Source organism: Solenopsis invicta, chromosome 10 (assembly GCF_016802725.1).
Source record: "Solenopsis invicta isolate M01_SB chromosome 10, UNIL_Sinv_3.0, whole genome shotgun sequence".
NCBI classification, from domain to species: Eukaryota; Metazoa; Arthropoda; class Insecta; order Hymenoptera; family Formicidae; genus Solenopsis; species Solenopsis invicta.
Window position 1 is genome coordinate 1,896,799 of NC_052673.1, and position 5,870 is coordinate 1,902,668.

Here is a 5,870-nt window from a genome sequence, read left to right on the forward strand (position 1 = left end):
TCAATCTTTGAATTTAAAATATTTAAATCAAGATGCTTTTTCAGTAAGATGTATCACGTGGTCGCGCTATCGTATACCGAGCGTACGCACATGCTTGGCTGCGGTGTGTCGGACGGTCGGTCGGTCTGGAGTGGCGGCACGGCGGAGGGGCGTAATGTTACATAATCAATGCTTGTCCATAATGTAATACAAAAAGTAATTAAACCCTTTAAAGGAAATACCGAATATGATTTATTTATAATTTATGTTACTTTTTTGCAGCTGGACATAATTTTTTCATTTTTTTCATTTCTTTTTCTTTCATTATTTTGAACATATTGATTTTTATTTATTTCTCTACTCGTATATAAACACGAAATTGCACCAAACATTAATTGTAATATTTCATCGGGAATGCATTAATATTATTCGGTATTTTCTTTAACAAGTAATTACCTTTTGTATTACATATCCTCTTGAAAAAAGGATGATTTACCATGAAAATGTATAAAACGTTTTTGAAAATTTTTCTAATATGAATTAATTCATCATAGTGATATATTAAGAGGTTAGCCGACAATTTCCCGAAAAATGGCCGCTGTTGAGAAACAGGCAATTCGTTTATTCAAATTCCAGAAAAGCGGACACTTAGTTGTGTCAATATTGGAGCCTGTTTTCGTTAAACTAGTTCGTAAGCTTAAATATTAGATTTCATAACTTAATGTGTCAAGCGCGCTTATTTTCAAAATATCATGTTAATTCATCGATACCGAAGTCAGGGAAACAATTGGTTATATTGCTCTGAATGAGCGATCAGCCGTTTTCTATGTGAATTCGGCGTCGGGAGAACAATATTGACCATCGGACAGGATTTCGCGCCAATAATCTCGTCTCCTCCAAAGGGACCGATTTTCGGGCACAACCGAAGCTCGCCCCATATAGTCGTCAGATTTACCGAGACACAATAAAGCGAGCGACATCGAAATTTCGGGATAACGGGTCAAGACATTAGCACATTTGATTCGAGAGCGAGCGCGACGGCTCATCACTCCATCACTACAGTGACACGGCGTGTCGGAAGAGTGAGCTTGTGAAAACTTGTGAGACATTAAATAAAATTCATCATTATTTGAGATCACAAAATTGAGAGTTCCTTCTTGTCGACCACTCTTTCTGCCTTCATCGCTGATATTAAAGCTGAATGAAGATAACCGGTGCTCGTCTCGATACTGTGTAAGGCAGAACGCGACCGTGCTCAATTGACATCACGGTCCTTCTGACGACCAACTCGGCTGGATCTCGATTTGTCATTCGACACACACAGCTTCCTTTGCGCTTTTGCTAAGCGAAGCCGGCGTCCGCGGTCATCGCGAGATTCTCAAATTCGAGTCCACAACAGCCGCGATAATGGTGGTACCAACGAAAATCCCTAAAGAACGTGTTTTTATTTTCTATAGATTTGTAGCATTGTTCAAGTAATAAGTCCATCAGTTTACGTAACTTCAGTGGCATATGTGCGCGCGTGGTACTTAAAATAAGTATTTTGTATAAACATAATAAAATAAATTGTAAATATAAAGTACAAAATTGTAATGTTTTATTAAAATAAAACTAAATAAAATAAAAACATAAAGTGCGCAGGATAAGTGAGAACATAAAATAAAAATTATTATGCAATGATTAATATTATGTATATGTATTATGTGTGTATATACATATACATATACATATACATATACGAGGTGTGATCAAAAAGTAAGGTGACTTTTTGAATTTCGCGTGCTCTGTACACTCTAATTTCAAAAATTTTTTTTTTGTGTTGGTACACTCGTCACGATCATATGTTCACAGTTTTGACTATATAGCATGTGTTGTTTTTATGTGAGAGGCATAAAGGTTAGACTCGTGTTTGCGTGCTCGGCGATTTTTTGCTGTTGAAAATAATGGAGCAGAGAGTTTGTATTAATTTTTGTGTAAAAAATGGTATTAAGTGTTCAAAAACTCTTAAAATGTTGACAGTGGCGTACGGTGAGTCAACTTTGAGCAAAAAAAATGTTTATAAATGGTATAAGTTATTCCAAGAGGGCCGAGAAAATGTTAACGATGAACCTCGCTCTGGACGCCCCAGCACGTCAAAAACCGACGAAAATGTTCAGGAAGTGAAAGAAATTGTATTAAAAAATCGTCGAATCACGATTAGAGAAATAGCTGATAATCTTAACATATCGTTTGGCTCATGCCAATCAATTTTAACGGATGTTTTGGATATGTGTAACAACCCGTTTTTTTTGGATAGATATCGCGCACGGACGTAGCTCGTCGGGAATTCCAGGGCACGATCCGGGTTAAGAGAGAATTAGACTCGTGTGTTTGAACGTGTAAAATATGTACAAGTTTTATTGAGTGAAGGGACGAATACAATTGTCTTAAAGCTAGTATTTACAGAGGGTGCGTCACCGCCGATACGTCGTCGGCCGTATCGCGCGCGGGGTGACGGCTATCTTGATCGCGGCGATCGGGAATACCGTCGGGCAACGGTTTCGGCGCGGGGAACGTCGTCGGCGCGGTTGCCGCTTATTCACACGGCAGGTGCGTTGTTTATGCGGTCGGCGTTCTTTTCGGCGCGCCGGCGGCCTCGTGTTTTTCGGCCTTGCGAGGTCGCGTGCTCGGCTTTTCGCGGTCGTCAGCACGGTAGCGGGGCGCGGGGCGGCGCTCGGCCGAGCGTCCCTTTAAATCCGCAGCTGTGTTGCGATCTCGCTCGCAGGCAGGATGCGACGGCTACGTCGAGTACGCTCGACGGAGACAAAGACGCTTTACCCCGTTTTTCTGTAGCCGCCGCGGTAGGATCGGATCGGTGTCGAGGAAAGCCGGTCGGGCAAGTACGCTTGCCTGAGCCCAAGACGCTTGAGCCCAGCTTCGGCGAGGAGTGACGGGTACGAGAGTGGTAGCCGTCGAGAACGCTCGACAGAGGCCAAGACACTTGACCCCAGGACTACCTCGGGAGACTTCTTCGGTGACTAGTGAGCGGAGTAGCGGTCCGAGCAGTCGGCGGAGAAGAAGCCCAGCATCTTGATGCTCCGGCGCTTTTATACCCGCATCTCGAGACGTCGGGAACGTTCGGTGGCGGTTCGGTTCGTGTCGGAGCCAGCGTCCCCGCCGCTCGAGATCGGTTGCGTGGTGGGCGGACGGAGGCGAGTGAGCACGTCGCTAGCACGTGCCGGTTTGGGGCCGGTGCGCGTGCGCGGCGCGGTAACCGCGACGCGCGGATGCCTCGCTGCTCGCATTGGCGCGTTTGAAGTCGTTTATCGGCGCGTAGCGCCTCGTTTGACGCTCGGCGGATGTTTGGCCGGCGTTTTGCGGACGATGACCGGTCCGTCGGGGGGGGTCGCGCGGAAGCGGTTTGTTACATATGACACGTGTGTCAGCGAAATTCGTCGTTACTAGTGAGTACTTTTTTGGCCAAAAACAATACTATCATCATGCCTCAGCCACCGTATTCACCAGACTTGGCCCCCTGCGACTTTTTCCTCTTCCCAAAATTGAAAAGGCCTGTGAAAGGACGAAGATTTGCGACGATTGAGGAGATTAAGGCTGCATCGCTGGAGGAGCTCAAGGCAATACCCAAAAGTGCATTTCAGAAATGTTTTGACGACTGGAAAAAGCGCTGGCACAAATGCATTGTATCAGAGGGGGATTATTTTGAAGGGGTTAACATAATTTTGGATGAAAAATGAATATTTTTTTATAAAAATGAAAAGTCACCTTACTTTTTGATCACACCTCGTACATACAGGGTGTCAGGTAACGATCGCCCGTGGTTTCGTGGATTGATAGATCAAGTAAAACTGAGCAGAAAAGTCCTTTACCATTTTTTAATATTTGCCATAGTTAACGAAATAAAAATTAGTAAAGTCTGCAAATAAGCGCGTATCACCGCGCGCAAGGACCGCCCGCCGGTCGCCGAGACGTAGGCAGCCGCGGCTGTAGGCGCGGCGCTGTGCGGTGAGGAAGGAAAAGCAGTAGCTGTTACATAAAAACGATTAAAACGATTAAAACTGAATACACTAGAGTAATAGCTGAATACATTAATTTAAATCATATGTCCGAAATAAAAAATCCCAGTGATGATGGGTATTATATGCCTCATCACGCTGTAATTAAAGAATCGAGTAGTACTACGAAAGTACGAGTTGTATTTGATGCGTCGGCGAAAACGAATAACGGCTTATCTCTCAACGATACATTAATGCTAGGTCCAACTATACAAAATAAACTATTTTCACATTTAATTCGTTTTCGATCTTACAAATACGTTTTAACAGCAGACATCGAAAAGATGTATAGACAGATTCTCGTACACGATGAGGATCGACGTTATCAACGCATATTATGGCGCGAAAATGGTGAAATAAAAACATTACAATTAAATACGCTTACTTTCGGGATTTCTTCATCGCCATTTCTCGCAATCCGAACCATCAAAAAATTTGCAGACGATGAACGATCTTCATACCCTCGGGCAGCCAAAGTAATTGAGTCACATCTATACGTAGATGATTTATTAACCGGCGCTGAGACGATAAATGAGGCTCGGACGTTGCGAAATGAAATAATAACTTTATTAGCTCGCGGCGGCTTTAGTATAAGACAATGGGCATCTAACGATAAACGCGTAGTCAATGATTTACCGATTAGCGCACTACACGAGAATTTTGCATTAGATACAGATCGCGCTTTAAAAACATTAGGCGTAACGTGGAATGCACGCGATGATAAAATATATTACGCGACAAAATCAATCGGAAATACAACAAAAATTACGAAGAGAACTATATTATCAGAGATTGCCAAAATATTTGACCCCTTAGGATTGCTGGGCCCGGTCATTTTATATATTAAGAAAATAATGCAAGACGTCTGGCGATGTGGTCTACAATGGGACGAGTCCGTACCGCAAAACATATATACAGAATGGTTAAAATTCGTAAAACAATGGGAAACAATGGGCCGAGTTTCTTTCCCTCGAAATTTATTAATCGAGAATTATCAAAACGTACAAATACATGGATTTTGCGACGCGAGCAATATAGGTTACGGTGCATGTATATACGTACGTTCAACGGGAAAACACGGCGATGTAACCGTTAGATTGTTATGTGCCAAATCGCGAGTAGCGCCATTAAAAATATCTACCATCCCACGACTTGAATTATGCGGAGCATTAATATTAGCACAATTATACCAAGAAATAAAGGACGTGTTCGGTTTTTACGTCACCAAAGTCATTTTTTGGAGTGACTCGACTATAGTATTACATTGGTTGAACACATCGCCACACTTGTTAAAAACGTACATAGCAAATCGAGTCGCAATCATTTAAGAGATCACCGGTTCATATGAATGGCGGCACATCAGAACCGCAGACAATCCCGCGGACGCGTTATCAAGAGGCCAATTGCCTTACGATTTCTTGCAAAACAACGCATGGTCCACAGGACCTACTTGGCTTATTAAAGACGCGTCGCAATGGCCTAATGAGTTTAAACGTTTAACAGAAATACCCGAATTAAAGAAAAACACCTGTTTAACAGTCTTACATAAGGATTACGGCTTGTTTAATAAATACTCATATTCTAAATTGCTCAATATAATTGCTTGGTGTCTCAGATTTCGCTCAAACAATAAATATACAGGTAATTTATGTGCCGATGAAATTAATAATGCAGAATTACGAGTCTTAAAATTGCTCCAAGACAGTCAATTCTCGGAAGTAATTCGAGAATTAAAAAAGAACATCACATATAAGGGTAAATACGCGAATTTAAACCCGTTCCTTGATGAAATCGGACTTATTCGTGTCAGTGGACGCATCCAACGATCCAATCTCTCAT